The sequence below is a fragment of the Sinocyclocheilus grahami genome, unplaced genomic scaffold (genome assembly GCF_001515645.1).
Source record: "Sinocyclocheilus grahami isolate Dianchi unplaced genomic scaffold, SAMN03320097.WGS_v1.1 scaffold176.1, whole genome shotgun sequence".
Classification (NCBI taxonomy): Eukaryota; Metazoa; Chordata; class Actinopteri; order Cypriniformes; family Cyprinidae; genus Sinocyclocheilus; species Sinocyclocheilus grahami.
In genome coordinates, this window is record NW_015505355.1 from 2,738,184 (window position 1) to 2,749,910 (window position 11,727).

General features: G+C 35.6%; 1 protein-coding gene across 1 annotated transcript in view; it reads right to left on the reverse strand.

Moving 5' to 3' along the window:
• Positions 1-11,606, reverse strand: part of pde4bb (phosphodiesterase 4B, cAMP-specific b) — a 74,163-nt gene extending 62,557 nt beyond the window's left edge. Inside the window, exon 1 of the mRNA XM_016283658.1 lies at positions 11,354-11,606. The gene's annotated coding sequence lies outside the window, so the exon portion shown is untranslated. The remainder of the gene's footprint in view (positions 1-11,353) is intronic.
• Positions 11,607-11,727: the final 121 nt, after the last annotated feature.

Consider the following 11,727-nt stretch of genomic DNA (forward strand, 5'->3'; position numbering starts at 1 on the left):
CACTGATTTATGATTACATGTAAAATAACAAGGAAAGATGATAGGTTTGAAGCTACTCATAAGGTAAGGCTTATTAAAGCAATAGCAATCACACATAAGCAAAAGCACAGCAACACACTCCTACAAGTATGTAAATAAACAAGAAGAAACTAAGGAGTGTCCCAAAGACTCTCTTGTGTGTTGTACTTTCTTGCCGTTGCTAGTTGAAAAGATGAGTTCAAGCCTCCATTACTCATTTGAAAGCGTCTAGTTAGAATTAGCAATGACACTTTGGGTCGTTTATCATGAGAAGTTATTGGAGTAAAAAAAAAAAGGCCGTACAATTGTGTGATACTGCTTCATTTCATTAATGGTTTTAAACAAATCAAGTGAATAATTCAATGACTCATTCACAAAGTCTTGATTCGTTCCTAAATGAATCAGCATTTTTCAACAAACCGGTTAAAGTAACGATTCAATGACTCACTCATAAAGAAAGTAAAATCCTAACCATGCAAAAAAATTTAAAAAGCCTGCATTAAAGAGAAACTAGGTGAATCACTACACTACAAACTTTGATTTAAAGCAAAAAAATAAAAAAATCAGACAAAAAGGTAAAGGCACAAGACTGTATTTAATGGCTTTAATGAGGGAAAGAACTTCATATTCAAACAAATTAGTACATATTCAACATATTCAAATTACAAAAGAAACATGTTGAATATATATAGAGATATTCTATGAAATATTTGTTATATAAAACTATTTAAATAGTTTCATAGTGTAGGGAGATTGACTCGATTACATCATTCACAGTGCTTCATGGGAGTGAGTCGGCACTAAAGATTTGCTTGTTGCATTTATCTGTTTTTCTGATCTGATTTATATGCAGACTCATGGGTAGTGTAGTTTTTCACCAAGGATTCCACTGTTAAACATTATTATTATAAAAAAAAAGAGGGCTAATGGCTTCAACAAAAGCACAGTAGGTCTGCCTTTTATGGTTTGTAAGTTATCATTAAAATTATTTCCTATATGGAAAAATGAATAGGATTTTTTTCAAAAAATCAGACAAAAAGGTAAAGGCACAAGACTGTATTTAATGGCTTTAATGAGGGAAAGAACTTCATATTCAAACAAATTAGTACATATTCAACATATTCAAATTACAAAAGAAACATGTTGAATATATATAGAGATATTCTATGAAATATTTGTTATATAAAACTATTTAAATAGTTTCATAGTGTAGGGAGATTGACTCGATTACATCATTCACAGTGCTTCATGGGAGTGAGTCGGCACTAAAGATTTGCTTGTTGCATTTATCTGATTTTTCTGATCTGATTTATATGCAGACTCATGGGTAGTGTAGTTTTTCACCAAGGATTCCACTGTTAAACATTATTATTATAAAAAAAAGAGGGCTAATGGCTTCAACAAAAGCACAGTAGGTCTGCCTTTTATGGTTTGTAAGTTATCATTAAAATTATTTCCTATATGGAAAAATGAATAGGATTTTTAAAATTCCGGCCCGACTGTTGCACTCTATCATACTCGAGGAACGAATTTACTGTTGTATAAATGTTCTGACATGTCTCCTTTCCTTATGTTGTCTTCAAGTGTCTAAGGCTGTGGTTCGCATTTTTTTTGACTCCAAAGCCAAAATATTTTAAAATAATAAAATCATTAGAGCTTGGCATTAGGAAACGTATTCATTATAAAAATACCCATGGAGTTTTAAGATTTTAGTCATTCCCAAAAGTTTTTCAGGTCTAGAAATCTCACTTTTAAAATTAGGCTACCTTATATAGTACATCCAGCTTTTCCAAAACTATAGGAACCCTGTTTTTTCAAAGAGAGTTGTTCAGGGGGCGAACTGAAAGTTTTATTTGGTCTTACTTTAAGTCATTTTGAAGCCCCCTTCAAAGTTTACAATCAAATGGTTACAATCTGGTTAGATTATATTATATTGAGTGGTTGACCAAGCATTTGTAACCAAGCAAGCAAGTAAACTGGCATGGTTTTCTACACTTTCATGTGCATCATTACCTTTTCACATGGAAAAATTCAAGGTTTCATAGTACAAACAGCCTAAATTCATCAGTGATAAAACTGTTTGCCTTTTATTTGCCTTTGCACCCAAATAAATTACACCTTGAAATTGAAGGTCAGGGGAGATAAATAATGAGCTCTTGAAGGATTCTACCTCACTTCCATAAAGTTTTTATGCGCAAGGTGAAAAATGATTGAATTGCCTCTTGTGCAGAACCTTGATTAGCCAATTTACATTTCAGCTCCACACTTTCTCATTTCAGTTTTTTCCCCTTCTCATCTTTCTCTAATTTGTTGGGGTTACTCAATCTGTTGGACACATTTTCCTAAGATAAAAGATTGGTTTATGCAAAATTGCAACAGAACATAGGGTGATGGATTAAATTAGGTTGAAATTGATGTTACGTCTAGTTTCTAACAGCAGCTATGAACTGTAATCATGTCAGGGGAAAGGTTTGGACAGGAAAGTTGGGATGAGATTATCTATATTTTACAATGTAATATCCATATTTCTCCAGCTACCACCAAGTACCAAATACAACACTGAATATAAAGTCTACATCCACATTGATTGAACAAATTTGAAAACATTTTTTTTATAATATATTTTGACCTGCATTTGTCCACACTGACATGCAATTTTCATGATGTACTGTGTACTGTGAAAATTATGATGCATATTGTACCCATATGGTTGTAACAACTTTGTGCCTGCTATTCACTTATAATGTTGCTAATTAGAAATGTTAATCTTCATACTAAACTCCTGCAAAGATGACAGAATATTTACTTGCGATTGTTTTCCTATGGCAAAAGATGAGGATTGATGCGTCACACAAACTATACATGGTTTATGCAAAATTACAACACATTTTGAGGAGATGTTTACAAGAGACCATTTTCAACTAAAAACAGAAGCGTTTTGCGTTTTGACAACTGTGTTTTGTAGGGCCTGAAAACGCAAACTTTTGTAAACGGATTTCAAAGCGCATATTTTTGAAAATGATACCATTAACGTCGCTGGCTAAACTACAAAAACGCAAATTTGTGAAAACAGTGACAACATGCGCATGCATTTTACATGTTCAGTCTTTAGGTATGTGTGCACGTAGTGTTTCTTTATGAATTGACATCGCCAACTACTGGCCTGGCATGCATACAGCATTTCTAGTCATTTTCACAGATCCGTGTGAGCGGGGATCATTACGACAACATCTGTGCGTGAAACTTTTCAAATACACAAAGGAGAACTTTTCAGTTTTTAGTACATCGTTGTCGTTTAATGTGTGAAATCTAAAAGTGATTCGAAACATCACAAACTACTTGTTTTCTCGAAACGCTCACCATCCACATTATCGCTTTTAAAGGTGACATATCATGAAAATCTGACTTTTACAGGTTTTAAGTGCTATAATCAGGTCTCCGGTGCATCTACCAACCAAGGAAACGTGAAAAAGATTAACCCAGTAACTTTGTTTTGTTAAGCCTTTTTCTGCAAGCGTCTGAAAAAACGAGCGCGTCCGATTTCGCTCCCTTGTTGACGTTGCAAAGGGATCTCATTATAATATTACCGCCCCTTAATCTGTAAGTTTACACCCACTGCACCGTCATTGTGATTTCGCAAGCGACAACGGTGTACTAGCTCTAATGCCATGATGAAAGTTTCAGCAAAGCATGCTAACTGTTCTGTCTTTGGCTGCACAGACGAGCACAGAACACTCAGTCCCAGCCTCAGAGGAGACAAGAGAGCAATGGATTTATTGATTTATTTAATGTATATTGCTGCTGCCACACAGATCTAAATTAAACATGTAATTTATTTCCCAGCTGTTTACCTTCACAGACATAACCGACTGTTTTTTGTAACTCGTGTGTTTTTAAGGTAAAGTTGTGTGTGAATGAGAACTTAGTTTAGTACTCGCATGCAGTGATAGCCGCTTTCTGTCCGCGTGCTTTGGATGTGTGCTCTCAGAAAGAAGTTTAAACTCATATGGTTTAAAACGCATGATTTCAGCATGATAAACATGATAATCAGAACCAAAACAGATGTTTTTTAGCAGGTATGAGCTGTAATGTCGCAACTCTATTCTAGAAAAGGGGGCTGGGAGCAGCAGCTCAATTGCATTTAAAGAGACAGGCACGAAAAACAGCATGTTTCTGCTTCCACTCAAAATAGGCATTTTCAAAATGATATACTAAATGATCTGTGGAGTATTTTGAGCTGAAACTTCACAGACACATTCTGGGGACACCAGAGACTTATATTACATATTGTAAAAAAGGGGCATAATATGTCTCCTTTAAACTTTTCCCAAAAGTTGCGCGTTCACATTGACAAATCTAAAAACACACAAAAGTGTGACTTGGATGCACCAGTGAGTATTGGGATATTTCGCTAATAAAATGATCGTTCCAGAAGAAGAGTGTGACAACTTTATTACGTATGTCTGGTCTCTAAGTAACATCTCATTGAGTGTTTATGATGTTTTGCATGTGCAAAACAAAGTGATTTAAGTGTTTTGAGACATGTGAACAAGCAACGTCTAGAAAACATTTAAAAGCGCAAATATGGATGATTCCCAAATATTTCAAAACTGGTGTGTGTTGGACAATACTGTTAACAAAACATACATAACTTGTAGTTTGTAATGTTTTGATTTCACTTTTAGCACTACAGTCGTCTATGTCTTAGAAAATCCATAGCTTAATACCAAAAATGCACTTCTTGCGATCTTATTCCTGGCAAACAGGCGTGTATTGTGTATTGAGTCAGACACAATATGTTATTTGAGCTGAAACAAAGACTCCATGGTGCTCACCAGTTCCACAATCTTATTACCAGAACCAGTGCTTGGTTATAACCTCATGCCGTACCCACAATGATGTTCCTGTCCCACCAAAAACACGGGTTACTGTGTACTTGATTGATAAAATAAGGTGTCCTGGCATAAAAGTTTATGTACAGATTCTCACAGACTTGTGACTTCTTCAATAGGATCTATTTATTTTTGTTCTGCCAACCATTCAAAATCCAGTCAAGCTATGAGAAGCAGGGTTTTTAATTTCTAAAGCAATTACTAGCGTTAAATGAGTGTGACAATACAATTGGTTCGGTATTTTGTGAATTCCTAATGGATTGCGAGTTTCAATGAACCCTGCGAGATTGAAACTTCGTTCCAAAACAACACTACAGGTTCGTCATGTAGCGTGATGCCTGTAACTATAGCAACATGGCTTTCATAACCTCATGTGATGACATGTCAAGACTTAAGAGAACAATAAAGAAGTCAACATGGGTCACTGATTATCACAGTATGAATTACTCAAAGATGTCCATATCCAGCACGGAGAAAACTATTAGCCTGTTAAATGGATTCCAGGACTTGATATTGTTACTGTTATTTTGTATAATTGTCTTTGGGAAGCTTAGTGTTTTTGGCTGTAGTCAATTACTTACTTAATTATTTCTGCTAAATGCTGTGAGTTATTTATCACATGTGCTCTTAACACATGAAAAATTTCAGCCTTTGACCATCTGACCAGAAACTCAAGATATATTGATTAATGATAATGATCATGATAAGGATTAATGAATGTATCTATTGACACCGATGGTATAGAGCAGGGGTGGCGAACGTCGGTCCTGGAGAGCCGCAGCCCTGCAGAGTTTTGCTTCAACCCTAATCAAACACACCTGAACAAGCTAATCAAGGTCTGAGGGGTTACTAGAAAGCTACAGTCAGGTGAGTTTTAATTAGGGTTAGAGCTGAACTCTGCAGGGCTGCGGCTCTCCAGGCCCAGAGTTCGCCACCCCTTGTATAGAATATGGTATAAAAGTGATTGCCCAAAGCCATCAAATTATTTAACAAAGATAGCTATGCCAAAAGATTAGGTGTATGTGTATCAGTTTTAAAGATGCTAATAATTTGGCTGCTAAATAAAAAAGTTGTCACATTTTTGACATACTAACATTGTGCCCAGAGACACAATAAATAATCAATCAATAATAAAACAATTTTTTGTAAATCTTGGTTTTTGTCATTCACATAACTGTATATTACATTACAGATCAAAAGTTTAGGGTCAGTTTTTAAAGAAATTAATACTTTTAATTAATTAATATTTAACATGGATGCATTAAATCAGTGGTTCCCAACCCTGGTCCTGGAGGCACCCCAACACTGCACATTTTGCATGTCTCCTTTCTCTGACGCACTAATTTCAGGTCTTGGAGTCTCTACTAATGAGCTGATGATCTGAATCAGGTGTGTTTGATTAAGGAGACATGCAAAACGTGCAGTGTTGGGGTGCCTCCAGGACAAGGGTTGGGAACCACTGCATTAAATGAATCAAAATGACAGTAAAGAATGTGTTTATAATGCTACACACTAAGTTTCAAATAAATGCTGAAATAATTTCCATTTCAAATGTTGCTGAATCTTTTATACAAAGAATCCAGAGAAAAACGTATCACTGTTTCAGAAGAATATTAAGCAAACTTTTTTCAACATAGATGATAAAAATAATAAATGTTTCTTAAGCAGCAAATCAGAATAGTTTCTGAAGGATCATGTGACACTGAAGACTGGAGTAATGATGCTGAAAATTCAGCTTGGCATCACAGGAATAAATTACATTTTAAAATATATTAATGTTACATGTATTTACTACAGCAATAACAGTAAATTATGTATAATTACATGCAACTAACCCTAAACCAAACACTAATTCTCTAACCCTATAGTAAGTGCATGTTGTTAATTAATAATACTCCATACTTAACTGTATAATTACACTGTAAGAAGGAGACAAAATAACTCAAACGTAATAATAATAAAATAATAATAAAAAAAATAAGCCATTAAAATAGGTTTTCTATTTGAATATATTTTAAAATGTAATTTTCAGCCTCAGTCTTCAGTGCCACATGATACTTCAGAAATCATTCTAATACGCTGATATGCTGCTGAAGTAACATTTATTATCAATTTTGAAAATAGTTGAGCTGTTGAATATTTTTGCGGAAAGCATAATCTTATTTTTATGATCAATAGAAAGTTCAAAAAACATTTATTTAATATAATACTTTTAAGTTTTTTCACAAATATTTGTTTGAGATTTGTTTACAGTACCATCACGGACCCCGCAGAAGTTACGGGCCCCTGCTGAAGCCCCTGATTTAGAGTAATATCCTGTGGGGAAATGGCAATCACAAGCAGGTTAGCTGATGTCTCTTACTGGCCTGCGGGGCAATCATTTGCTCTGTGCTGTAAACAATCTCTGGACAACACAATGTCACGCTATGTGATGTGTACTCATTAATACTCACTAATGCTCAGTATAATTATTTAACATGACCATACAATTCTCTGACACACTGCAACATCTCATTACAAAACAAACAGCTTCTGGGGTTGCCAAGTCTTTGTTTCTCTATTTGCTTTAATTACTTTGATTTGTTCTTTGACACAATTGATTTGGCAATTACGTAAGAATTACATAATAACATGAAAGAAACATCATGTAACATCAAGCAATCAAATAGAATGATAGCTCAAATGGTCATTTAAAGGGGTCATATGATGCTGCTAAAAAGAACATTATTTGGTGTATTTGGTGTAATGAAATGTGTTTATGCGGTTTAAAGTAAAAAAACACATTATTTTCCACATACTGTACATTATTGTTTCTCCTCTATGCCCTGCCTTTTTGAAACGCGTCAATTTTTACAAAGCTCATCGGTCTGAAAAAGTGAGGTGTGCTGTGATTGGCCAGCTATCCATTGCGTTGTGAGTGGTCGAATACCTCAAGCGTGAAACGGAAATGTTACGCCCCTCACCATACTGTTGTATTCCCTCAGCGACCAGCACGGATCAGCTCTAGGCATGACGAAGCAGATATCGTCCTCTTTTGGAAGACCAAACAAAGAAGTTTCACTTTCACAACGAAGCACACAGCGTCTTCAGGATATGGCGGCGGCAACAACAATACTACAGCGAGAATAAAAGTTACGCCTTTTTTCTTTGCGTGAACATTTGGGCGGCGTTATGCAAATCTTCCCACATAGTGATGTAGATATGTGAGGGCGTGTTAGAACGAGCCGTTTTAGGTAGGTGTGGCTGACTCTTAACTTTTATAAAGAATATATCTTTGGATTTGAGACTTTAGTCTTTGCAACTTTACAGATCTTCTTTATGCACCAAGAGCTTGTAACACTTCAAAGAGAAAGGAAAAATTGAAATCGCATCATATAGCCCCTTTAAGATAAACGCATTGTATGCTGTTTACATAAACATCAGACAATTAGATCTCACAAACACATCCCAATTGAAATCGGCAGCTATTATTTGATTGGGTGCACACAGATGGATGGGTTATTATTTAATGATTCACCTCAAGAGGGCAAAAACAACGCTTTCCACAATATATTTTACTCAGGGTTTGAAATTAACACCCGACAAATGCGGGTAAAACTCAGCTGTGGCGGGTAGCGCTGTCAAATCAGTAGCCAATTTGGCGGGTTACTTTTCGTAAGTTATGTTCACTCATTAATTTCTTGGGGAAGTTCATGCAGGCCAAATCTTCAGTTTAGCGCAAATACTGAACTCGTGAGACATCATCACATTATCGAGTATATTGCAAAAACTAAACAAAACATACCTACAGAGGCACGCATACGCGACGTGATGAAGTCTGGCTAGACCAACACAGGCTGTAGTGCGCGTGCGCATTTAGAGTGAGTTCTTTCACTGCATGATTCAGTCTATTAATATGCATTAAGAATGATCACATAATTCAAGATAAAGGGGCAGAAAATGTATATATTTATATAAATTCATATAGTTAATAAATTTCACACGAAGAGTGTCGTTTTTTCTAAATAAAAAAAATCAGCATGGTTACAAATGTGATATTGATTTTATACAACAGTTCAATAAACAATACGTTAATATCAAGAGACTTACGTTTTAGACACCATATTGGCTGTTTTTGCGTTATTTCGCCAACAACAACAACAACAAAAAAATTCCAAACACAGCCATAGTACTGTTTTGCATCTCTGAGTATCATGACTCCGTATCATCAACCGTTTAAATTATTCGTTTCAATCGCAATGACTCGCTTATTAACCGTGACTTGCTGCCACCTGCTGGCGGTTTTAATTTCACATTTAAAGTATCTTTTCATTTTTTAAATAATTTCAAATATCAGTATTTCATGTTTAAAATATCAAAACATTATTTATGCATTTGTAACTGCAGGTTAAAGAATTCCATGTCCCTCTAAGCTGCATTTTTAACATGTGTAAATCTAAATGCCACTTCACATGCAACTTCTGCAAAGATGAATTTTATTAATACTGATTTCATTTGTTTAGCAACAGCCTAAATGTATTATTATTATAATTGACTGATTAAATGTAAGAATTTTACTCAAAAGAGTATGTACACTTTTAGAAAAAAAATGGCTTTATAAAGGTAAAAATGCCCATAAAAGGTAAAAATCAATTTAGACTTATTGGAAAATATTAATTTCTATCACTGCTGTGAACTGACCGCCACACAGACTATGAAGAATATCAAACACTTTAGGAGTCAGCTGTCCACGGTAGTCCTTAATATATCAGCACAATAACACACTCAGCAAAATATCGTCTAATTATCGTTATCGATAAAATATTAGAGATATTATTTTTGTCAATATCGCACACCCCTAGTACTGACACAAAATGATTTGCAACGGTCGCTTTGTCATGCCCAGTGTAGACAGCCTCAAACTGTTGATTTATTTCTGTCTTGTTGTTTGTTTGTTTTTTTTGGCTAGTAAAAGTTATGAATGGCCGGTAACTTAAAAATTTAGTAGCCAAATTGGCTGGTGAGTGAAAAAAGTTAATTTCAATCCCTGGTTTTACTAATGTTAGTGTAAGGTTGCTGTTTGGTATTTTTGGGGGTGGAACCAATATCTAACATTCCAAGAATGTTCAATTTAGGTTTTATTATTGAAACAATACACTACTATCTTTAGAACGTTCCGGGAAGTTGGGTTTGCATCGATCTTGTTTGAGGAAAGTACAACAAGGGCATATTAGCTGTTCTTTTTTAATTAGTGTGATGTCTTACAGGAACAGATCCAGTATACAGTACATGTAATGATGTCCAGTACTTCTAATAAACGGCAGAATACAGTATTGAGCAATGGTCCAGATGTAAGTACGAGAAGGAGAGATAGAGCTGGAGGAAATGAGGAGCTGGGGTTGATGGGGAGAAAAGAACAGTGTGTGAGCTGTATTTCATTTGTCCTATTAGGTTTCAAGGTGCCACTGAATACAAGACCTTTTTCCTTGAGAAAAGAAAAAGTCAATCGGAAATTCCAAGAGTCAACTGGAATTATTAATTAAGCTAAGACTTCATTCACTACATCATTGATTTTTTCCAAAGAGAAAGTTGTCACTCAGAAAGGCTATTCTTAATGTAAAAGTTAAATCAAGTCATTTCTGTATTGCCAATCTACATGAGAAAAGTTAATGTGCAACACTACACATGAAAGTTTAAGAACATCATACCACTTATACATCTGTATTCATATTCCTCCATAAATAATGACAATGTTTATTGAATTTAATGCAGATTATATTAAGGAAAAGGAATGCACAACGTCGACTCATTGTGCCTTTATATTCAACCACAGCAGAGCAATTATATTAGTCTGATAGCATGGAATTTGTATAACATCAATTAATATTCATGAGAATGAATGATGAGCTTTCACACTTTTCCCAGAGCAGACAATGAAAAGGGTATCTGGCAATAAAGTTAATCAAGTTAATTAAGATAATTCACAAGCCGGTGCTCCTAAAGATGATAAAGCGTAGTTGGAAGGATAAAACAACAGTATATTAGTTCAAATATTTAATAACATGACGTCTCCATGAAAACACCTTCACGATTCACTGACAGTCCTATAACTGCGTGTGCGCCTTGTGCGTCGTTTGAACGAGCAGAACGAGACGAACTTCAAATGGCCTGGGATTTTAATTGAGATATTTAGTCACGTAATTGAATTGTATCGGTACTTTGACAGACCACTGTTACATACATGAACCATACACGCGCGCTACCATGTCAACACGTTAACGGATGCAACTAGCAACTTACATCAGCCTACACAGTCACGATCATCGAGGGCGATTCAAGTCTCAAGTCTAATGCTTAGAAAGCGACAATGTAATGTTCTCTTTGTCAACGAAGTGCACGAACTAGTGCACGGTAGCGTCGTTGTATGCAACGAACAATAGACCGAGAGAAGCGTGCAAACTTACCTTATATGCATGCGCTGTCGTTTCGAGATGATAGTCATCGATGAACGAATAAAATCGGCGTGAGAGCGATTAAAACAGACCTTTCCGTAAACCCCTCCTATCCTATTGGAAGTGGTCACCCATCACCAGCGGATGGGACATCCCTCCTCCTCCCCCTCCTCCTCCTCTCTGGGACTCTGGCATTGATGGTGTTCAGTGATCCTCCTGACACCCCTATTCCCTCCAACTGAGAAGATGAAAGAAACCAGGAAAACAAAGAATCACGACTACACATTGAGAGAGACTGGTGAATGGCTTTTATGCTAATCTATCTATCTATCTATCTATCTATCTATCTATCTATCTATCTATCTATCTATCTATCTATCTATCTA